The sequence below is a fragment of the Musca domestica genome, unplaced genomic scaffold (assembly GCF_030504385.1).
Source record: "Musca domestica strain aabys unplaced genomic scaffold, Musca_domestica.polishedcontigs.V.1.1 39, whole genome shotgun sequence".
Lineage (NCBI taxonomy): Eukaryota > Metazoa > Arthropoda > Insecta > Diptera > Muscidae > Musca > Musca domestica.
Window position 1 is genome coordinate 100,004 of NW_026712326.1, and position 25,973 is coordinate 125,976.

A 25,973-nucleotide genomic window follows, 5' to 3' on the forward strand; every position below is an offset into this window, starting at 1 on the left:
CTTCTGGTACATCCCTCACAAAGGTTCAAAATTTTGAATTAACCAAAACGATTATAAAATCCGAAATAAGCATCCGTTCGATCTGCTGTGAAGGTGGAATATATCAGTCCATTCCCCCTGTTACCTCCCCAACAAAGGGCCAAAATTGTAAATATCCATGAAGCTCATAAAACGCAAAATTAACATTCGATTCCATTCGGACTTGGCACATCTCAATATTTCCATTAACACAAGATCTCTTATAAATATGGGAGGGATCGGACCATTTTTTCTGGTACCACCCCCACATAGGGCTCAAATAAAGCGAAATAAGCATCCAAGTCTCTTCAAATTTCACACACCCAAAAAAGATCTACTGTGAAGTTGACATATATCTGCGAACTCAATTCTTTACAACTTGATATATAAACATATTTCTCCTAATCAAAAACTTGAGAGTGATATGGATTTATGGTTTCGCATAAAATTTGATATCAATGTTCGATGCTCTTATAATTTTGTCCATACCAATATTTTTATCTGTATTAGGTGATGTATGAAAATGAACTATTTCGATCGTAAAATGAACTATTTCGATCATTTAAAGTGAAGGAAGTAGTCGATATAGTCCAAACCTGACACGTCGCAATATTTATATCATATTTATTTAGGTCCAATATGAAATTGACAATATTGGACTATTCCTTCGGAGACTACTTCATAGAGGGTCAACAATTTAAAAAATCATAACTTAAGTCAAAATATATTTGAATCATCGAACATTGGCCGAGAGTGTACATCTGTCGGCAAAACCGACTGATACTTTTTAACTTGTTTTTTCATTTAGTTAAGACACAGACAAAGAGACCCGTGCTCGGTTTTATGTATGTAATATTTTGTAAACAAACATATTTATATTCATGTGAATACGTTTCAATGAATAGCTTTATGTTTTCCATTTAAAATTGATTCAATATTATTATTATTATTATTTTGTTAATTTTTACATTACAATAAACATTTGTTAGTTTTCCTTTGAAATCAAAACTGAAAAACTGAAATGTTACAAGCTCTATGCCATCTGTCGACAATGCAACAACATTGTGTTTGAAGAAGACGATGTAAACAACATAACGATACTCATCACTGGCAGATTGTAAACATGAATGCAAAATCTGTCGAGTCGAGAAAATTGCATGGGTATTCAAACGAAAAAATACATATATTTACAGAGAGAGTGCAAATAAAGTACATTCTTTTAATTTTTGAAAAACGAGATGATGAAAATTGCTTAGATAGAAATTTAATCTTATATATATAGTTAGTGCAAAAATTGGGTATACGTTTTCTTGTGGATAAAAAATAACAAAATATTGGTTATTGGACTTTCTGCATTCATTGTTTACTGAATTTAAAATATTTTAATTCACATACCTCCTTTTCTCTCTCACTGTATATTCACCACATAAGCCACATATAAAGAATATAAAAATTTTGGCCAAATTTCGTTTTGGCACAGCCCAAAATGTTGTAAGTCATAAATAGTTTTTATTACAAATAAAATCTAAACCAATCAGTTTGTTTGTTTTTCTCCAACACCCCCGCCCAACACTTAGGCAAATGAGAAATTATTGTTCGATTTAAGGTCGAATTTATGCCATCATCAGCAGCAGCAGTGGCAGTGGTAGCAGCAGCTATATTGTGCAAATAAAAATGCCATTAGACGTAATTGATGCCATCAGGCATCCTTTTATGGAATGAGAGTAAATGTAGTGATTTTTATGTGTACGGATGCATGGTTGTGGGAGGGGAAGCGACATAGACCTTGAACCATCGAAGTGATGACAGATTATACAATTGCCACAATTGACATTTATAGAAAAACAATTATTAATGATTTCCATTTGGATTGCAATGGCGATGGAAATTTGAAAAAAAATTATGGATAGGAGGATTTGCAGGTGACATATCAAGGACATTGTGAGCGAATATTAAAATTATAATTATACCGATCTATAAAATTGGGTATACATAGGCCTTCAGCTCGCCTATGAAGCCTTCCTAGTCCACCAGCTCGCCTATGAAGCCTTCCTGGTCCACCAGCTCGCCTATGAAGCCTTCCTGTTCCACCAGCCCGCCTATGAAGCCTTCCTGGTCCACCAGCTCGCCTATGAAGCCTTCCTGGTCCACCAGCTCGCCTATGAAGCCTTCCTGGTCCACCAGCTCGCCTATGAAGCCTTCCTGGTCCACCAGCTCGCCTATGAAGCTCGGTCCCAGCTCGCCTAGAAGCCTCCCTGGTCCACCAGCTCGCCTATGAAGCCTTCCTGGTCCACCAGCTCGCCTATGAAGCCTTCCCGGTCCACCAGCTCGCCTATGAAGCCTTCCTGGTCCACCAGCTCGCCTATGAAGCCTTCCTGGTCCACCAGCTCGCCTATGAAGCCTTCCTGGTCCACCAGCTCGCCTATGAAGCCTTCCTGGTCCACCAGCTCGCCTATGAAGCCTTCCTGGTCCACCAGCTCGCCTATGAAGCCTTCCTGGTCCACCAGCTCGCCTATGAAGCCTTCCTGGTCCACCAGCTCGCCTATGAAGCCTTCCTGGTCCACCAGCTCGCCTATGAAGCCTTCCCGGTCCACCAGCTCGCCTATGAAGCCTTCCTGGTCCACCAGTTCGCCTATGAAGCCTTCCTGGTCCACCAGCTCGCCTATGAAGCTCCTGGTCCACCAGCTCGCCTATGAAGCCTTCCTGGTCCACCAGCTCGCCTATGAAGCCTTCCTGGTCCACCAGCTCGCCTATGAAGCCTTCCTGGTCCACCAGATCGCCTATGAAGCCTTCCTGGTCCACAGGCCGCCTATGAAGCCTTCCTGGTCCACCAGATCGCCTATGAAGCCTTCCTGGTCCACCAGCTCGCCTATGAAGCCTTCCTGGTCCACCAGCTCGCCTATAAAGACTCACTGGCCCTTCAGCTCCTATATTGAGACTCCCTGGCCCTACTGCTCGTACATAGAGACTCCATGGCCCTTCAGCTCGTCTATAGAGACACCTTGACCACCAGTTCGTCTATAGAAACACCTTGACCACCAGCTCGTCCACAGAGACTCCCTGGCCCTTCAGCTCATCCACAGAGACTCCCTGGCCCTTCAGCTCGTCCACAGAGACTCCCTGGCCCTTCAGCTCGTATATAGAGACACCCTGGCCCTTCAGCTCGTCTATTGAGACTCCCTGGCCCTTCTGCTCGTCTATTGAGACTCCCTGGCTTTTAGCTCGTCTATTGAGACTCCCTGGCCCCTCAGCTCTTCTATAGAGACTCCCCGGCCCTTCAGCTCGTCTATAGAGACACCCTGGCCCTTCAGCTCGTCTATAGAGGCTCCCTGGCCCTTCAGCTCGTCTATAGAGACTCCCTGGCCATTCAGATCGTCTATAGAGACACCCTGGCCCTTCAGCTCGGCATTCAGCTATTTGGACTCTCTGACCTTCAGCTCGTCATCTCGTCTATAAACACTTTCAGGCCTTCGGCTCGTCTATAAGACGGCGTTTAGCTCGTCTATAAAGACGTTCTTCAGTTCGTCTATAACGACTCTCTGGCCTTCAGCTCGTCTATGGAGACTCCCTAGCCTTCAACTCGTCTATAATGACGGTCTTCAGCTCGCCTATAAAGACGGGCTCCAGCTCGTCTATAAAGACGACCTTCAGCTCGTGTATAAAGACGTCCACAATGTCTCCCTAATTCTTGGCTCGTAGAAACTTCCAAACCCTCAGCTCGTCTTCAGTGACAACAAATCCTCAGCTCATCTTCAGATATGCCCTGGTCTTCAGCTCTATTATTATCTAACAGACTTCCATCACAATTTATTTATAAATATTCCCCTTTCTTTCTAAAACAATTTTTTTATCTCTTTCAGGGCCCTGTATCTCTAATTCGAAATAAAGGTAAGAATAAAATACGTTTCCCCTTTTTAATTATTTTCTCAATTACAAATGAATATATTATGACCTATAGTAGTTGTAGGTCATCATCAATAGCTTACTGTGAATAATCTCAATTTGCGTTTATATTTTGTGGTTACAAAACTTAATTAATAAAAGTTAAGTACCGTCCCAAATTAGTCATGGCTATTACGACAACGATGAATGAGACACTTCAGAATTACATTCATGTTTGGGGGGGGGATGGAAATCTGATATCGCCTTACCTTCTTACCCCTGGTCATAATTAACAACAAGAACGACAACAACAGCAGCAGCAACGATGACTGGACTACTAAAGTTATTTAATATGTAGTCTGTGTCATTACCATGGTCATTCGATGGAAGATTGCCACATCAAGTAGAATTTACAAGAAAATCCTTTTGGTAAATATTCTTCAAATACCCTTTTTCTCCCTTCTACTTCAGTTGCTTGCTCTACCTATTCTTGTTCTTCTTCTTCTTCTGCCCAATTTCCAAGAAATAATAGTTGAAAATCTTTTCTTTAAGGATATTATATTTGTCACTGTAAGAGATTAAATAAATATGTTAGTCAACATGACATAAAGCTATAATGGAACTTACATGTAAGAGGACAGCATTGAAACTAAGACCATCATGAAATTGATTTCTTTGTTGTTGAAGAGAAAAGTGAAAATTTTCTGCAATACAAAATTTTACGCAAATTTAATTAAGAAATAGATATGTGGAGTAAGAAAAAAATCTAAGACAGGAGGTTTCATAAGGGAGGTGAAGGTCAGGGAGAATTTGTAGACGAGCTGAAGTCCAGGAAATCTCTATAGACGAGTTGAAGGCTAGGGAGTCTCCATAGTCGAGCTGGAGGCCATGGAGTCTCCGTTGACGAGCTGGAGGCCAAGGAGTCTCCATAGTCGAGCTGGAGGCCAGGAAGTTTGCATAGATGAGCTGAAGGCCAAGGAGTCGCTATAGTCGGAGTCAAGTTGAGTGCGAGAGAATCATAACAGAAGAGCTGAAGGCTAGGGAGTCCTTATGTACGAGTAGAAAGTCAGGGAGTGCTTATCGACGAGCTGAAGGTCAGGGAGTGCTTATAGACGAGCTGAAGGTCAGGAGTGCTTATAGACGAGCTGAAGGTCAGGGAGTCCCCTATAGACCAGCTGAAGGCTAGAGAGACTCCATAGACCAGCTGAAGGCTAGGGAGTCTGCATAGACGAGCTGCAACACAGGAAGTCTCCATAGGCGAGCTGAAGACTAAAGAGACTCCATAGACCAGCTGGAGGCTAGGGAGTCTGCATAGACGAGCTAAAGGTTAGGGAGTCTCCATAGGCGAGCAGAAGGCCAGGATTCTCCATAGGCAAGCTGAAGACAAGGGTGCCTCCATGGGCGAGCTGAAGTCTAGGGAGTCTCTATAGACGAGCTGAAGTGCCAAGGAGTCTTCACAGACCAGCTGAAAGACCAGGGAGTCTCCATAGACCAACTGAAGTGCCAGGTAGTCTCCATGGACCAATGAAAGCCTGGGAGTCTCCATAGATGAACTGAAGGCCAGGGAGTCCATATAGACGAGCTGGAGCTCAGAGAGTCTCCCTAGACGAGAAGGAGGCCAGAGAGCCTCAATTGACGAGAAGGAGGCCAGGAGTCTCTATAGACGAGCTGAAGGCCAGGAAGTCCTAATAAATGAGTTGAAGGTCAGGAAGTTTCAATAGATGAGTTTAAGGCCAGGGAGTCCTAATAACGAGCTAAAGACTAAGAAGTTTCCATAGATGAACTGAAGGCTGGAGAGACTCCATAAACCAGCCTAAGAGTGTCCATAGAGCAGCTGAAGGCCAGGGAGTTTCCATAGAAGAAGTGGAGGTCAGAGAGTCCTTTTAGACGAGCTGGAGGTCAGGGAGTCCTTATAGACGAGCTGGAGGTCAGGGAGTCCTTATAGACGAGCTGGAGGTCAGGGAGTCCTTATAGACGAGCTGAAGGCCAGGGAGTCTTTTTAGACGAGCTACAGGCTAGGGAGTCTTCATAGACGAGCTGAAGCTCAGGGAGTCCTCATAGACGAGCTGGAGGTCAGGGAGTCCTTATAGACGAGCTGAAGGTCAGGGAGTCCTTATAGACGAGCTGGAGGTCAGGGAGTCCTTATAGACAAGCTGCAGGCCAGGGAGTCTTTTTAGACGAGCTAGAGGTCAGGGAGTCCTTATAGACGAGCTGAAGCTCGGGGAGTCCTTATAGACGAGCGCGAAGCTCAGGGAGTCCTTATAGACGAGCTGAAGACCAGGAAGTCTTTATAGACGAGCTGGAGGTCAGGGAGTCCTTATAGACGAGCTGGAGGTCAGGGAGTCCTTATAGACGAAGGAGGCCAGGGAGTCTCAATAGAGGAGCCGGTGGCCAGGGAATCTCAATAAAGGAGCCGGTGGCCCGGGAGTTTCAATAGAGGAGCTGGTGGCCAGAGAGTCTCACTAGAGGAGCCAATGGTCAGGGAGTCTCAATAGAGGAACTAGATCTCAGGGAGTCCTTATAGAGGAGCTGCAGGCCAGGGAGTCTTTTTAGACGAGCTACAGGCCAGAGAGTCTTTATAGACGAGCTGAAGCTCAGGGAGTCCTCATAGACGAGCTGTAGGTCATGTAGTCCTTATAGACGAGCTAAAGGTCATGTAATCCTTATAGACGAGCTGAAGGTTATGTAATCCTTATAGACGAGCTGAAGGTTATGTAATCCTTATAGACGAGCTGATGGACTTACAATGTCAAAAAATAAATTTAATTTTCCACTATTCTTTTTCGAACTTCCTCTTCTAATTTTCAAACAGGAATACTTGTGAGAGAGAGAGAGAGAGAGAGTAAAATTCATGTAAAACTCGTTCCCTTCAAGCAACCGCTCTCTCGTGTAAAAACGAGAAATGCTGAGCTCTGCTTTAAAGTGTATATTCTGACCCCGCATTTTTAAATTTCCCTTTTGCCTCCTAATTTTCACAGGGTGTTAAAAGATAATTTTATATCCCCATATGATTTAACATATGTTTCACTACAACTCAAACGCAATTGTAAAACTTTAATCCTCATTTTTATTGTTGCTCTGGGAAATGAACTTTATTCTTCTCTTAACTCATTACAATGCGGGATATGCAACTCATGCTTGTTTTTTGTTAGAATTGCATTGTTGATGTGTGTTGAGAGAAAAAAACTTAAAACTTTTATTTTTGTTGTTTTATTTAATCCCACATTATTAGTAAAGTTTCTTTCATGGGTATGGCCTTCATCCATATACGCTCTACCACCCTCAAATAAATAAACTTTTTTTTAAGTCAGTTTCTCAACTCGCAACTAAAATAAAAGCAATTAAAATAATTGAAAACAATATGTTCGAGAAATAACACTTTATATTGCGACAGTGCAAAAAAAATACAAATAAAAAAATATGTGCGGATATTGAATTGCAAATGACTGGGGATTAGTGATGAGAGTGGATTTTTTTGTATTCACAACTCAACTTCATAGAAAAAAGGATATATTCAGTATACTGAGATTCAAAACTAAATGAAATCGAAAAGTTATTAATCAATTTAAATTTTTTTATTGAGTGAATTTATACATCTCAACGGCTCAGTAAATTCCCGATTATCAATATCGCCATTAATGAGGAAAATAAAATTTAGATTAATAAGGAAATTAGAATGAAGAATAAATATTTCTTCTAAAATTGAAAGAATTTAATCTAAAATATATCACTTTCAAACTTAACCAATTTTCTTAATTTAAACTCAGGATTTAAATGCCGCCTTTCGAACTTGAAACCAAAATAAAAGCTGTAAAAATAATTAAAATTTGGAATGGCCATAAAAGCCCTAAAAATAATCGAATAGATGAAACGATCGAGAAAGACGCTAACTAAACCAATTCTCCCCACAAGTTGGATTAAAAGAAATATATTTTGAAAACTCCAAAAATTCTTTTTTGTACATACCTGCTTCCCGGATACTGCTTTTTTTTTCTCTCCATTTAAGACTTTACCATATTGGCCTTCTTTCGCCAATACCCATTTTTTTTTCATTATTTTTATATCCTCAGCCTCATAATTTGATACGGTCAAAATTTGCCTAATCGAAATAACGGTTTTAGACCCTAGGTCTCTTCGAATCAAATCCGTTTCAGGACATTTGAAGTTGATCTAGCGATGTCCATCCGTCAGTCTGTTTGTCGGGCTGGCTGGCTGGTGCGCACGACAAATCTCGAAGGGAGTGTCCGATTTGGTCCAAGCTTGGTGAATCGTAATATTATTATCAAACTTAAATTGAGTTCGGACATGGGCAGTATTGGTCAACTCCTTCTGGCAACACCACCCCCCACCCCAAAAGGTCGAATTTAAAAAAAAAAATGTTTTACTGGAAATCCCGATTTTTGCACCAGTGCTACGTCAGGTCTGAATATGGACAATTTTGGTCCACTCCATCAAGTACCTCCCCCACAAATGGTCAAAATTTTGAATAATTACAACCTGTATAAAATGTGATGTAAGAGTCTGATTGTCTCCAAGTTACACAAATCACAATATTTGTATTAACACAAGGTCTGGTGTAAGGATGGAATATATCGGTCCACTTTTTCCGATACCTTCCCCACAAAGGGTCAAAATTTTCAATATCCATGAAGCCCATAAAACGCGAATTAAACATCCGATACCATCCAGTCTTCAGACAATATTTCTATTAACATAAGATCGGTTATAAAGATGGTAGAGATCGGACCATTCCTTCTGGTACCTCCCACACAAAGGGTCAAAGGTTTAAATAACCAAAACGATTATAAAATCCGAAATAAGCTTCGGTTCTCTTCATATTTCACACATCCCATTATTTCCACTAACAGAAGATCTACTGTGAAGATGGGATATGTCGGTCTACTCCTTTTGGTACCTCCCCCACAAAGGTTCGACATATGGAATATCCATGAAGCTCATAAAACGCGAAATTAACATCCGATAACATTCGGACTTAGTACATCTCAATATTTATATAAACACAAGATTTGTTTTAAAGATAATAGAGAACGGACCATTTTTTCTGGTACCTCCCCCGCAAGATTTTGAAAAGCCAAACGCTCAAAGAAAGCGAAATAAGCATTAAACTCTCTTCAAATTTCTCACATACAGACATTTTTGCTCACACAAAATTAGTTGTGAAGATGATATATATGTGCGAACCCCTTCTGGTACCTCACCCACAAAGGGTCACAATTATCAATACTTTTATCTGTCATAACTTGCGAAGCAAGTCAGCTATTCTTTACAACTTCCTATATCTAAATATTTCTCTCAACCAGAAACCTGAGATGAATATGAAATTTATGATTTCGCTTAAAATTGGATCTAAATGTTCGATTTTCTTGTAATTTTGTCTATACCAATATTTTTATCGGTATTAGATGAAGTATGAAATTGAAATACTTCTCGTCGACTATATCTGGTACCTAATGCACATATCTCATATAAAGTGAAGGAACTAACCAATATAGTCCAAATGTGGCACGTCGCAATATTTATATCATATTTATTTAGGTCCGTTACGAAAAGGACAATATTCGGAACCTATCCATAGAGGTGATTATTCAACATCACAGAAGTCAAAATATATTTAAATAATCGAACATTGTCACTTAAGACTTTGTCACATTGACCTTCTTTTGTCAAAGTCCAGTTTTTTTTTTATTATTTTAATTCCGAAAATCACCAGTCCATTAATAGCTATTTAATCTCTAACATTTGGCTTATTTTCGTTCTTCTCCTTTACTTTGATGTAATATCAGCTCGTCTAAATGGAGTCAATTTATTTGTTGTGCTTAAATTTTAATTTTAAATTCACTTAACGCTAAAAATACGTGCCAAATTTGTTATTCGCTTGAGGGTGGTTGGTCGGTTAGGTGGCTGGGTGGTTATCTGCCTGGCGCGAAAAAAGAAAAGGTCAATGCTATGTTTGTTTTGGCCAAAGGAAAATGGAGAAAAGATAAATCAGTGCCTTCAATCAAAGTCATTTAACGCATTGAGGCAAAATTGTTATTTATTTGGATACACTCGAGCCTTCTTTTACGTGTCCTGTACTCATATAAAAAAGAGATGAAATTAAAACAAGTTGAAAAATATTAGTCGGTTTTGCCGACAGATGTATACTCTCAGCCAGTGTTGGATTATTTTAATATATATTGGCTACTGTTATGATTTTTGAAATTGTTGATCCTTTATGGATTAGGTTATGGCGGAATGGGCCAATATTATCCATTTCGTATCGGACCTAATTAATATGATCCGACAACTACTTTCTTCATTTCATATAGATATGTGATATTTTTAGAAAATGCCTGAGGTACCAGATATAGCCAAAGTATTCCATTTTCATTTTCATCTAATACAGATAAAAATATTGGTGTGGGGCAACATGACGAGAAAATCTATATTTATATCCATTTTATGCGAAATGTCGGAAATAGCGCTGGAAATGAAACGACGAACCTCATTTACAACTATTCTTGGTGGCGCGTGCTGAGAGCGATGGTGCTGAATCCTGTTGGAATGTCCAAGGACTGTGGCCAAAATGTTTGCGTTCCATATTCTCCATATATTCTCCATGCATATATTCCATATCATCTCAGGTTTCTGGTTGAGAGAAATGTTAAGATATAGCAAGTTGTAAAGAATCACTGGCTTGTTTCGCAAGTTATGACAGATGAAAGTATTGACAAAAATAATGAAATGTGTGAATATGAAGATAACCGGATGCTTATTTCGGATTTTATATAGTTTTGGTTATTTAAAACTTTGACCCCTTTGTGAGGGAGGTACAAGAAGAATACGTGATTTGCAAAATATTTTTTTTTTCACAAATTCGGCCTTTGTGGGAGAGTTCTCAGAACGAGTGGACCGATGTTGCCCATCTTCGAACTCGATCTAAGTTGATAATAATATTGCGATGTACCAAGTTTGGAAAATTGGATACTCCCTTCGAGAGTTATCGTGCGCACCAGCCAGCAGACTCGGACGGACGTACACCATTAAATCGACTCTTAAATATCCTTAAACGGATTTGAGACCTAGAGTCTTAAACCTTTATTTCTATGAGGCGCGTTTTGGGCCGTATCAAATGTACTCTCTGTAGCCAAATGGCTGAGGATATAAAAACGACTTAATTTCGGCAGTGAAATTTTTGGTAAAGTCTTAGAAATACCCTAAAGTCGATGACACAGTAGTTGTCATCTTTTGCGAGTTCAAATAACAAATTCGAAAATATTCTGTTAAAAACATTTGGCTTAAATTCCCAAAAGGCAAAATATTCGAAGAAGGGGCTTTATGAGTGATATAAGAAATAATCAGCATATTCAAGTAGCCTTTAGCTAAGTAGAGTTTAGAGGCTATGCTCGGAATGACCTGACATTTTTATCACATGTAGGTATCTTCAACCTAATTATGGCAATATAATTTTTTCGTGGAGGAAATGCCCGGATATTCGCACGAAAGTTCGGATACAAAATCCGGATTTATCCGGTTCTACAAAATGGGTATCATGTACAAGTATTATTTCTGTAAAGGAACTTTTCGAAAAAAAACCCTAAAAAATCGAAAATGGACCCGTTAGAAGGTATTAAGGTCTATACACTATATTATAGCCTGCACTCTTGCCTTTCCATATGTTTTTAAATTATATCCTTTCGGGTCGAATAACCGGGTATTTCCCTACGAAAAAATACTTTGCCTTGGTATTTCCATAAGCTTTAAATTATACTCATTTTGTACATATCAATTTTGTAGAACCGGATAAAAACCGGATTTGTGCCCGAACTTTCGGATCGAATGACCGATTGTTTCCCCCATGAAAAAAATACTTTGCCTTGGTATTTCCATGAGGTTTTAAATTATATCCATTTTGTACAAATCGATTTTGTAGAACCAGTTAACAACCGGATTTTGTATCCAAATTTTCGGGTCGAATAACAGGGTAACCGGGTATTTCCCCCATGAAAAAAAAAATTATTTGCGTAATCAGAATGAAAATACCTTCGAGTCAGGAAAATTTGAAAATGATCCGAGCATAGGCCCAAACTCAACTTGATCCAACCATCAGAATATTTAGTATCGGCAAGTATTGAAATATATGGGCAATACAGGGTAAGATAAAAAAAAACTGCAACAAAGTCAAACGCCACAATTTTTACATTTTTTTAAATTTTATTGAATGAAATCAAAAATGTCGGAAATAGCGCTGGAAATGAAACGACTAACCTCATTTTGCAACCATTCTTGGGTGGCGCGTGCTGAGAGCGATGGTGCTGAGTCCTGTTGGAATATCCAAGGACTGTGGCCAAAATGTTTGCGTGCCCAAGGCTTTAATACACCCTCCAGAATATTTTCGCGATAATATGAGTTCTGGTGATCAACCATAGGTGCACATTTTCAGCTGACCTCTATGCTAAGTAAAAACGATAACTTTGTTTGTTTACAAACCGCTGGACAACGAATGTTTTCTCATCGGAGAAAACCAAATTCGACAGTTCACCTCTTTCGGCCAAGCGAAGCAAATCTTTAACTCTTTTGGATCTATTTTCTTTCTGTTGCGGTGTAAGTTCTTGCACTTTTTGGAATTTCAATGTCTTTACCCCGAGCTCATTTTTCAATATTTCCGAACGGAATATTGCGATATGTTCAGCTCACGAGCGATTTTTCGGCCACTGCGACGCGGGTTTCGATCAAGTCGCTTTTTACTTTTCGAACCATTTCTGCTGATGTTGCTGTTTCTTCCGCCCACTTCCTTGATGTCTGGCTACCCTAACAGTATCACGGTAACGAGCGATGGTACGAGACACAAAGGATTTATTCACATTTAAATGCTGGAGTACTCTATCGATAGCCACTTGTGGTTCGCCAGCCAATATAAAGAAATCCCACTATCACGCTTGAATTCCATCACGAATAACTTTTTTTCTGGAAAATTCTCACCAAAATGCTTTTGTACGCTCACAAACAATATAATGAGCTGTCACTGGAAAAATTTTAGCAACTGTCGGACGAGTGGCTTAGAAATGACAGCAGTCTGAACTTGGTTGCAGTTTTTTCATCTCACCCGGTATAGTACTACTACTACCCTACTCATTCGTTCGAAGATTGCAACAGACAGACGGACACCCGGAGATGCAAAGTCGACTTAGAATTTTACGCCGATCAATAATATATAAACCTTTTTGGATCTTACATGAATATTTCGAGGAGTTACAATGACAAAGCTATATACCCTCTATTCTTACATATCCATGAATAATTCTTCAAATATTAATTTTCATCGTCCTTCCAGTCACAAGTGTGTTTAGCCAAGTTTTTTTTCCTAAAATTTTGAATGTCAATGTTCAATGTTGGCCGTTTCCTGCTTGAACTTGACGCACAGGCAGCTCCAACTTTGCAACCAACTATTGTCGCCGCACAATGCCAATCAGCCAACTACAAAATTCCTAACTGACACCCTCTCGCTCTCTCTGCTAACATTTATTTTCACCGATTTTTCCTTTGACCTTTTGTCTGCTGGCGTGGTGCTGTTATATTTTCACGGCTAAACGGAGCGTATGAATGGCAAATAAATGTGACTCCCTCTCCAACCCGCAAAAAAATAACAAGAAAATGAGGAAAAGAACTTTCCATCCTTGTCGTAGTGTAAAACTTTAGTTTACATTATTTTTCGGGGTCTCGTTCACATTTAACCTTGAAAACGGAAGCAACCACCCACCCGACAACACCCAAGTCAGTCATCATGAACTGTTCATTGACGACATAATACCGACCGACCGACCGACCAACAAAAGCTTAGTCGATATTTAATGAACTTTGATTTTGCCAACATCGATGTTAATGAAGGCGATTACTACTATTTCGGTGCGCAAATTATATCAAGTAACAATTAAAAGGATGTCGAATTGGCAATTTCGACATGACGAACTAAATTGAAATAATGTCTTGCGCAAACAAAGACCGGGATAATGGTGTGGCAGCAGTAAATTAACGGCGGAATCACATTGACGCTATAATACTTTCCAGCCATTGGAGGATGAATGATGTCTCTTAGATTGGCAATTAACTTTTGTGGCGGCACATACCAACCAAATACAACCCACGCGCTCTCATAACATTTAGCCAATTAGTAGTAATCAGCCGGCTAGCTAGCTCGCTATAGCTATCAGTGCAACAACTCCAATTCCAGTTGATTTCTGCTGTCTGCCGGAGTATTTAAGTTGGTGGAATCAAGAGCAATGTAATGAAGATCATTTGGAATTGCAATATGAAGTGGAGTGGGACAGTGGTTAGGATTCACTTTTTAAATACTGTTTCAAGGACTATACAGGGTGAGATGAAAAAACTGCAACCAAGTTCAGACTGCTGTCATTTCTAAACCACCCGTCCGACAGCTGTTAAAATTATTCCAGTGACAGATCATTATATTGTTTACAAGCGTACAAAAGCATTTCGGTGAGGAATTTTCCAGAAAAAAGTTATTCGTGATGGAATTCAGGCGCGATAGTGTGGTTTCTTTATATTTGGCTGGAAAACCCAAGTGGCTATCGTTAGAGCACTCCAGCATTTAAATGTCAATAAATCGTTTGTGTCCCGTACTCCCGTACTCGTTTCCGTGATACTGGTAGCGTAGCCCAACGTCAAGGAAGTGAACGGAAGAAAACAGCAACATCAGCTGAAATGGTTCGAAAAGTAAATAGGCGACTTGATCGAAACCCGTGTCGCAGTGACCGAAAAATGGATCGTGGGCTGAACATATCGCAATAATCCATAATCCATTCGGCAAATATTGAAAAATGAGCTCGTTGTCAAGCCATTGAAATTCCAAAAAGTGCAGGAACATACACCGCAACAGAAAGAAACCAGACACAAAAGAGCTTAAGAGTTGCTTCGTTTGGCCAAAAGTGGTGAACTGCCGAATTTGGGTTTCTTCGATGAGAAAACATTCATTGTCCAGCAGTTTGTTAACAAACAAAATGCCAAACAGGTCAGCTGAAAATGTGCACCTTCGGTTGGCCACCAGAACTCAAGCGCCAGCCATGGTGATGGTGTGGGCTTCCATAACAGACGATGGTCGCTATCCACTCGTATTAATCGACCGTGGCGTCAGAATAAAAACCGAATATTATCGTGAAAATATTCTGGAAGGTGTATTAAAGCCTTGGGCACGAAACATTTTGGACATTCCAACATTCCAAAAATGGTTACAAAATGATTTTCCTCGCTTCATTTCCATCGCACAATGGCCACCAAAAACTCCGGACACCAATCCATTGAACTATTGTGTCTGGAGTATTTTGGAAAGCATGGTTTGCACTAAAAAATACGAAAGTGTCGAGCACTTTAAGCAAGCGTTTCGCGGGGAATGCGCCAATATACCGCGGAGCAAAATTCGGGCAGCATGTGACAGTTTCGTGGCCGTTTGAAAGCCGTAATTCGTGCCAAAGCTTATCAATTCGAACAAATCTAAACTTTTGATGCTATTTCCGTCATTTTTGCTTTCATTTAAATTAAAAATTTAAAAATAAAAATTATGGTGTTTGACTTTGTTGCAGTTTTTTACTTCTCCCTGTACTGAACGTGGATTTTTTTGAAAACATTTTGTCAAAGACTCACATAAACGTGGATTTTTTAAAAATAATTTTTCAAGGACTTAAATAAACGTGGATTTTTTAAAAATAATTTTTCAAGGACTTAAATAAACGTGGATTTTTTAAAAATCTTTTTTTCAAGGACTTAAATAAACGTGGATTTTTTAAAAATCTTTTTTTCAAGGACTTAAATAAACGTGGATTTTTTAAAAATCTTTTTTTCAAGGACCATAACAAACCTGGATTTTTTAAAAATATTTTTTTTTAATTTTTTTAAAGACTATAATAAACGTGGAGTTTTTAAAAATATTTTTTATTATTTTTTCAAAGCCTATAATAAACGTGGATTTCTTAAAATTTTTTTAATGACTCACATAAACGTGGATTTTTAAAAAAAATATTATTTCAAGTAGTCACCTAAATGTGGATTTTTTAAAAAAAAATTTTCAAGGACTCACATAAACCTGGATTTTTAAAAAAAAAATAAATGACTCACATAAACATGGATTTTTTAAAAATATTATTTCAAGTACTCACCTTAATGTGGATTTTTAAAAATATTTTTTCAAGGACTCACATAAACGTGGATTTTTTAAAAAAAAAATTCAAGGACTCACATAAACGTGGATTTTAAAAAAAAATTCAAGGACTCACTTAAACGTGGATTTTTTAAAAATATTATTTCAAGTACTCACCTAAATGTGGATTTTTTAAAAATATTTTTTCAAACGTGGATTTTTAAAAATATTTTTTCAAACGTGGATTTTTAAAAATATTTTTTCAAACGTGGATTTTTAAAAATATTTTTTCAAACGTGGATTTTTAAAAACATTTTTTCAAGGATTTTGGATTTTTAAAATTTATTTTTATTCAAGGACTCACCTAAACGTGGATTTTTTAAAAATATTATTTCAAGTACTCACCTAAATGTGGATTTTTTAAAAATATTTTTTCAAACGTGGATTTTTAAAAATATTTTTTCAAACGTGGATTTTTAAAAATATTTTTTCAAACGTTGATTTTTAAAAATATTTTTTCAAGGACTATAACAAACGTGGATTTTTTTAAAAATATTTTGCAAGGACTACCACAGACGTGGAGTTTTTGAGAATATTTTGTTAAGGACTATCACAAACGGGGATTTTTAAAAATTATATTTTCAAGGACTATCTCAAATGGGGATTTTTAAAAATTATATTTTCAAGGACTATCTCAAACGGGGATTTTTAAAAAATACTTTTTCAAAGGACTATCACAACCGGGATTTTTAAAAATTATATTTTCAAGGACTATCTCAAACGTGGATTTTTTAAAAAATACTTTTTCAGGGACCATCTCAAACGTGGATTTTTTCTTATCAAGAACTATCATTACTTGAATTCTTGAAAAACTCATTTCCTTCGCATCCCCACAAACCACTGTCTTTGATCCTTTCCACATACATTACCACCGGCCAATTTCATGCTGTGTCATTTGCTTCATTTCAAATGAAGTTGAAATGGCATTTTCTGACTTTGGTTGCCAAACGAAAAAAGGAAAAACCCCAACAACAACAAATTGCAAATAATTATTATGATTTATTACACGCCATGATTAAAACTGACAATTGTACTCATATTTACAGATTACAGTGAAAATGACTTCATCTACTTTTTTTCATTTTTTTCCATTTTGTTGCTTACATACCATCTGCCCCGGATATTGCCAAGACGCTAAGAGTTAATGGTCTCTGTTGGAAATGTTGAATGCAACAAGTTGTGTTGTGCATGATATCATGCAGCATGACTTACTTGTCCGCAAACTGTCCAATTTATTTAAAGTGTATTTTTCAAATTGGCTAAATGAAGAAGACGACATGCCACGCGTTGGCATTTTGATAAAAAATGGCTTAAATTTAAGTGAAGTGGAAAAGCTTCTTCGTAATATCAACATATTAAGTCCATTACAATTTCAGTTGTTAAGATGATGGAATGGAATTGGATGTTATTAACACTTTAAGGCGGGCAATGGGGTACCGTGGATTTGTGGTTGGTTTATTATAGTCTTTGAAAAACTAATTTAAAAAAACCACATTTATTATAGAACTCGAAAATTTTTTCAAAAAAATATTCACGTTTATTATTGTCCTTGAAAAAATATTTTTAAAAAAATCACTTCTATTGAAGTCTTTGAAAAAATATTTTAAAAATCCTCGTTTATTACATATCCTTGAAAAATATATTTTTAAAATCCTCGTTTATTCCATATCCTTGAAAAATATATTTTTAAAAATCCTCGTTTATTACATATCCTTGAAAAATATATTTAAAAAAAATCCACGTTTATTAAACTCCTTAAAAAATATATTTTTAAAAAATCTACGTCTATTGAAGTCCTTGAAAAAAATATTTTTAAAAAATTCACGTATATTATAGTCCTTGAAAAAATATATTTTTAAAAAATCTACGTCTATGAAGTCCTTGAAAAAAATATTTTTAAAAAATTCACGTATATTATAGTCCTTGAAAAAATATTTTTAAAAAATCATCGTTTATTGTGAGTCCTTGAAAAAATATTTTTAAAAAATCCACGTTTATTGTGAGTCCTTGAAAAAATATTTTTAAAAAATCCACGTTTATTACCCGTCCTTGAAAAATATTTTTAAAAAATCCACGTTTATTACCCGTCCTTGAAAAATATATATTCTTAAACAAACCACGTTTATTATAGTCCTTGAAAAAAAAATTTTAAACAATCCACGTTCATTATAGTCCTTAAAAAAAAATTTTAAAAAATCCTCGTTTATGTTGTATATAGACCTTGAAAAAATATTTTTAAACAATCCACGTTTATTATAATCGTTGAAAAAATTTTTTTAAACAATCCACGTTTATTATAATCGTTGAAAAAATATTTTTAAACAATCCACGTTTATTATAATCCTTGAAAAAAAATATTATTAAAAAAATCCACGTTTATTGTGAGTCCTAGAAAAAATATTTGTAAAAAATTCATGTTTATGTGAGTTCTTGAAAAAATATTTTTAAAAAATCCACGTTTACTATAGTCCTTGAAAAAATATTTTAAAAAATCCAAGGGCTCACAATAAGTTCTTAAAAAATATTTTAAAAAATCCAAGGGCTCACAATAAGTTCTTAAAAAAATATTTTAAAAAAATCCAAGTTTATTTTAGTCCTTAAAATTTTTTTTAAAAAATCCACGTTTATTATAGTCCTTGAAAAATATTTAAAAAATATCCACGTTTATCCTTAAAAAAAATTAAAAAAAAATCTACGTTTATTATAGTCCTTAAAAAAATTAAAAAAAAATTAAAAAAAAACTACGTTTATTATAGTCTTTGAAAAATATTTAAAAAATCCACGTTTATTATATTATTTGGCACTGATAGTCCTTGAAAAATATTCTTTAAAACCACATGTTTGTTAAACTGGTGGTCTTTAAAAAATATCCTTTAAAATCCACTTTGGTGGCTCTTATAGTCCTTGAAAAATATTCTTTGAAAATCCACATTTGTGGCTCTGATAGTCCTTTGAAAAACTTCTTTAAAAATCCACGTTTGTGGCCCTTCTTTAAAAATCCTTGAAAATATTTTTAAAAATTATTTTTACCACTGTCTTTCTCAAAATCGCTTATTAGACTCTACGCCACTCATTTATCTGCCTTCAAAGGATGACGATTGGCTGGATGGTCTAGTTGGCCGATATCAAATGACCATGAGATGTTTCTTTCCATACTTTTTGTTTATCTTTATCTTCTTCTCTGCAGTGTATTGCCCACGATTTTCCGCCCAACAAAAAATGTTATCGTTTTTTCATCCCATCTCTTGGCTGGACAATTGGTCATTTGCCAGTCAGACAGCCAGAAAGCCAACCAGCTATCCAGTCATATTAAAATAATAGCCCACAATCAACGCTTGGGAAATAGCAAAGCGTAACTGAAAACTCCAAGCCAATCATAAGATTAATATTATTTTTATGCAGAGAGCGATAGTCGGAAATTTGCAATAATGGATCTATCATTACCTATCATTGACGTTTTGTTGTGATAATCAAATGGCAGTTGATGATGATGGCAGTGATGGCTGCGATGCTATTAATGCTGCACGAACCTCACCACATACATCATAAAATGGCTAATTACTTTGGATGAATTGACTAGATTTTTCATTGGTTTTTCTTTAGGGGGGATTGTTATGCAATGGAGATAAAGTGTTGAATGGGTTTTCTCTTTTTTCGCGGACAGATTAAAACTGCAATGAAAAATGAGTTTGGGATAAGCTTTTCTGAAACTTTTTTGCAGTTGATTTTTAATAAAGATGTAACTTTCACCGCCAGGAGGAAAAAATAAAAGAAAAGCGGAAAGTCCACCAAAGTTTTAGATACGCTCCAGCAATTCGTGAATGGGCGTTTTAGTACTCAAAATTCATAACTTGTTAGGATTGACAAAATTTTGAAATCAAGCCTTCATATTTTCCTATTTTGGAAAGAATAATAGGAAAATGGAGTTCACCGAAGAGGACATTAGCAAAGCCATTGCACAATGAATCCACATCCTATTTTTCTGTCCAAACTATTGCAACTTCTCCATATGTGAAAATCAAGGTTATGAATTTGATATCTATACATTCATCCAATACCGATTTTCTAAAATTTAGTACACAAATCCAAAACAATCTACATCTCTCCATCCTAGACACCAATAATGATCAAATTTCAGAATTACTTCACCCAATACCAAATTTAGTACTATTTAGTACTTTTCGTACATTCCAAACACCAACGGAGGCCTCATAAGTGACTCCCATTCCAAATTTATGGTTTTGATAATTCTTAAAAAAATTGTAAGTCTGATAGTTTTGGAACATTTTTTTCTTTGAAAATCCACGTATGAAGCTCTGATAGTCCTCGAAAATGTTTTTCATTGAAAATCCACGTATGAAGCTCTGATAGTCCTCGAAAATGTTTTTCATTGAAAATCCAAGTATGAAGCTCTGATAGTCCTCGAAAATGTTTTTCATTGAAAAACCAAGTATGAAGCTCTGATAGTCCTCGAAAATGTTTTTCATTGAAAATCCAAGTATGAAGCTCTGATAGTCCTCGAAAATGTTTTTCTTTAAAAATCCACGTTTGAAGCTCTGATAGTCCTCGAAGATGTTTTTCTTTAAAAATCCACGTTTAAAGCTGTGACAATTCTTGAAAATATTTTCTTTAAAAAACCACGTTTAAAGCTGTGACAATTCTTGAAAATATTTTCTTTAAAAATCCACGTATGAAGCTCTGATAGTCCTCGAAAACGTTTTTCTTTGAAAATCCACGTATGAAGCTCTGATAGTCCTCGAAAATGTTTTCTTTAAAAATCCACGTATGAAGCTCCGATAGTCCTTGAAAATATTTTCTTTAAAAATCCACGTATGAAGCTCTGATAGTCCTTGAAAATATTTTCTTTAAAAATCCACGTTTGATAGTCCTTAAAAATATTTTCTTTAAAAATCCACGTTTGATACACTTGAAAATATTTTTCTTTAAAAGTCCACCTTTGATAGTCCTTGAAATTATTTTCTTTAAAATTCCACGTTTGATAATCCTTGAAAATATTTTCTTTAAAAATCCACGTTTGATAGACCTTGAAATTTTTTTCTTGAACATTTTTCTTTCAAAATTCACACTTGAAACTCTGATAGTCCTTAATTTTTTCTATAGAAATCCACGTTTAAAGCTCTGATGGTCCTTGAAATTGTTTTCTTTAAAAAAAAATCCTTAACAAAATTATTTTTTTTTTTCAATTTCTTTCTTTATATCAAAATATGTATTTCGCCAATTTATGCTTAATCCCCAATACTGCCAATTTGACGACCATTTAATGGGAGCCTTTCTAATCCCCTAATAATCCTGATAACCAATTTTAAAATTCTCTTTTACTTTTCACAAAAGACTTAATTTTCCTTTGTATGAAAATTCACAAAAACACAATGCATTTAGCTTTTGTTATCGGAACAAATTGAAAAATTGATCAAACAAAGAACTGAACCAACTACATTCTCTTCTTCTTTCATTAGCCATAAACAATCGGCCAGTATGGTTATGAACATCGAAATGATGTTCAGTGATGGCCATCCTAAAAACTTGGCCTTAATTTGAATTGTGTTGAGTCAGCATTGCTAAGGACTTCCAATAGAACTTTAATGATGGGGGAGGGGAGGGGGAGAAACATAGAAAACAAACTTTTACTTGGTAATATTTCGTAACTCATTTAAGCCTTTTTGTAGTTGTTAGTAGTTTTTAGAATTTACTCCTCTGCCTTATTGCATGGAAATCCAAGAAAATCCTCTCCCTCATATACTTACAACTGCCAAGAACATGAACAAAAGTCTATTATCTGTTTGAAACACATAGCTAGGCAAATGAACAATAATAACAACAATAGTTTTTGGGAAATTATTTTGGAAATTTCAACCAAATCCTTTGAAGGATTTTAAAGTCATTCAATGTCATTGTCATCATACTTTGCCAAAATTTGACAATACTCGAAACTTTGATGAGATTCTTGAAACTTAAAAGCTAAATTGGTTTTTAAGATTTGGAGAAATATTTTAACGGGATAGTGAAGATTATTAGAATTTTAATCAAACGGTTGGGGAATAAAAATTGAAGGACTCCAAGGAATTTCAAAAAAAAGAACTATTTGAAATTAATTTTTCTATCCCAATTTTCTCGGATTCTACCTGAAAAAATTCCCAAAATCAACAACCTAACTGAAGTTTAAACGAGTTAAATTTTATTGAATGGAAGCAAAAAATGTCGGAAATAGCATCCAATTTTAGAATAGGTTTACGTTTGTTCGAATTGGTCACCTTTGGCACGAATTATGGCCTTCAAACGTCACACGCTGTCCGAATGTTGCTCTGCGGTATTTTGACTCATTCCCGGCGAAGCGCTTGCTTGAGGTGATCGACATGTTGGTATTTATTAGTGCCAACCTTGCTTTCCAAAATACGTCAGACACAATAGTCCAACGGATTGGTATTCGGAGATTTTGGTGGCCATTGTGCGCTGGAAATAAAGCGAGGAACCTCATTTTGTAACCATTCTTGGGTGGCGCGTGCTTAGTGCGTCTGCGGCCAAAATGTTGGCGTGCCTAAGGCGTTAATACATACTCCAGAATATATTAGCGATAATAATTGGCATTAATTCTGATGCCACGGCCGACTAATACGAGCGGAGAGCGACAATTGGCTGTTATGGCGGCCCAAACCATCACCATGGACGGCGCTTAAGTTCTGGTGGCCAATCGAAGGTGCACATTTTCAGCTAACCTCTTTGGCAAGGAAACACGATCATTTTGTTTGTTTACAAACTGGTGGACAACGAATGTTCTCTCATCGGAGAAAACCAAATTCGGCAGTTCACCACTTACGGCCAAGCGAAGCAACTCTTTATCTCTTTTGAGTAAATTTTCTTTCTGTTGCGGTGTAAGTTCTTGCATTTTTTGGAATTTCATGGAATAATGGGATATGTTCAACTCACGAGCCATTTTTCGGCAGTCACTGCAATAATGTCAATAGCTGTCGAACGAGTGGCTTAGAAAAGACAGCAGTCTGAAATTGCTTGCAGTTTTTTCATATGACCCTGTATGTGGGGGAGGTACCAGAAGGAATGATCCGATCTCTACCATCTTTATAACAGATCTTGAGATTATAGAAATATTGAGATGTACCAAGTCTGAATGGGATCGGAAGATAATTTTGCGTTTTATGAGCTTCAAGGAAATTCAACATTTTCTAACTTTGTGGGGGGATGTATCAGAAGGAGTGGGCCGATACATTCCATCTTCACAGCAGATCTTATGTTAGTAGAAATAATGGGATGTGGGAAATATGAAGAGAATCGGATGCTTCTTTCAGATTAATGGTCGTTTTGGTTACTCAAAATTGTCAACCTTTGTGGGGGAGGTACCAGCAGGAATGGTCCCATTTCTACCATCTTTATAACGGATCTTGTGTTCATAAAAATATTGATAGTTGCCTAATCTGAATGGATTCGGATATTAATTCCTCGTTTTAGGAGCTTCATGGATATTTAAAATGTTGATCCTTTGTGGGGGAAGTACCAAAAGGAGTGGACCGATGAATTCCATCTTCACACTAGATCTTGTGTTAGCAAAAATAATGGGAGGTGTAAAATATGAAGAGAACCGGAAGCTTATTTCGGATTTTATATTTTTTTTTTATTTAAAATATTAACCCTTTTGTGTGGGAGGTACCTGAAGGAATGTTCAGATTTCTACCATATTAATAACAGATATGTGTTGATAAAAAGTACCAGAAGCTGTTTGATAATAATATTACCATACCACTTTGGACCTAGTCGGATACCGCCTTTGAGAATTATCGTGCATTCCTGCCAGCCAGCCAGACAGACGGACGAATACCCCTAGATCGACTCAAAATGTCCTGAAACGGATTGGTCCAAAGAGAGCTAGAGTCTAAAAGCGTTATTTCGATGAGGCACGTTTTGGCCGTGTCAAATAATATACATACTCTAAATCTAACTTCCTTAAAAAATCACGTCGATTTTCCAATGATGACTTCAAACGAAACGAAAAATAAAAGGTATCCCATAGAAAAAGGCAACCATTGCTTCCACATGGCAACTACCAGTTTCCGTTCGAATAGTCATCCCATGCCAATGACTCTATGCCGCCACCATCGCCGCCGCCACAAAATCATAAAACTTGACCATAAATGTAAGATTGACCATTAAAAAACTACAATTGGCAAGCGGATAGATGAACCAACTTGTGGTCATAACTTTTAGACAACTACCTTAAATGGCCAAGACTACGACAACAACAACAGCAACAACTTGCTTTTGAAGGAAGCAACAGACAACATTAAAGTAATCGAAAGGCCGCTTTGAAAATCTGTCGGGATATTCCTGTTGCAGTCAGTGCACAACTCCAGCAGCAGCAGCTACCAGACGGGTAACAAATGAGAGCCCAAATGAAACAAAAAAAAAACAAAACGCTTAACAATCATGAATGAAATCAGAAATCATGTATGTTTCATGATGCATCTTCGTCGGCTGTTTCTCTTTTTTTTTGCATCCTTGTTTCCCCAAAGGTTTTTGGCTAATTTCCCAAAAAAAAAAAAAAAAATAATAAAAAACAAGAATTGCAGACGGGTCTCGTTGCAGACGAAGTAACATTTCGGAAGACAGCCAGTGCAACAAATAACAAATGATATCCATGGCAGACATTGAAATTGCAAGAAAGAAATAAAAAACGCACCAGACATCAGACACATGTCTGCTGCAGCAGCTAGAGATAAGGATCTGAACCGGTAGCAATAAAATGCAATGCGGCTTTAAGGCACTTCACATTTTGGAAAAAAGTGAAACTTTTATGACGACTTTCAGGTTATGCAAAGATAACTCTCCCGTTATCTAGAGAGACGATTATCCGGTCGTCTAGAGAGTCGACTTTGAGGTCGTCTAGAGAGACGACTTTTAGGTCGTCTAGAAAGGCGACTTTGAGGTCGTCTAGAAAGGCGACTTTGAGGTCGTCTAGAGAGACAACTTTCAGCCGTCTAGAAAGACGTCTTCCCGGTCGTCTAGAGAGACAACTTTCGGCCTTCTAGAAGGACGTCTTTCCGGTCGTCTAGAGAGACGTCTTTTCGATCGTCTAGAGATGCGTCTTTCCGATAGTCCAGAGAGGCGATTTACGGTCGTCTAGAGAAACGACTTTCCTGTCGTCTATGGAGACGACTTTCAAACTCGTCTATGGAGACGACTTTCAAACTCGTCTATGGAGACGACTTTCCTGTCGTCTATGGAGACGACTTTCCTGTCGTCTATGGAGACGACTTTCAAACTCGTCTATGGAGACGACTTTCAAACTCGTCTATGGAGACGACTTTCAAACTCGTCTATGGAGACGACTTTCAAACTCGTCTATGGAGACGACTTTCAAACTCGTCTATGGAGACGACTTTCAAACTCGTCTATGGAGACGACTTTCAAACTCGTCTATGGAGACGACTTTCAAACTCGTCTATGGAGACGACTTTCAAGCTCGTCTATGGAGACGACTTTCAAGCTCGTCTATGGAGACGACTTTCAACTCGCCCATGGAGACTATTTTCAGCTCAGCTGGCCTATGGAGAGGAGTTTCCGCTCAGCAGGCCTATGGAGACGAGTTTCCGCTCAGATGGTCTATGGAGACGAGTGTCCGCTTAGCTGGCCTATGGAGACGAGTTTCCGCTCAGCTGGTCTATGGAGACGAGTGTCCGCTTAGCTGGCCTATGGAAACGAGTTTCAGCTCAGCTGGCTTATGGAGACGAGTTTCAGCTCAGCTGGCTTATGGAGACGAGTTTCAGCTCAGCTGGCCTATGGAGACGAATTTCGGGTTAACTCGCCTATAAAGTTAAGCTCGCCTATAGGGGAG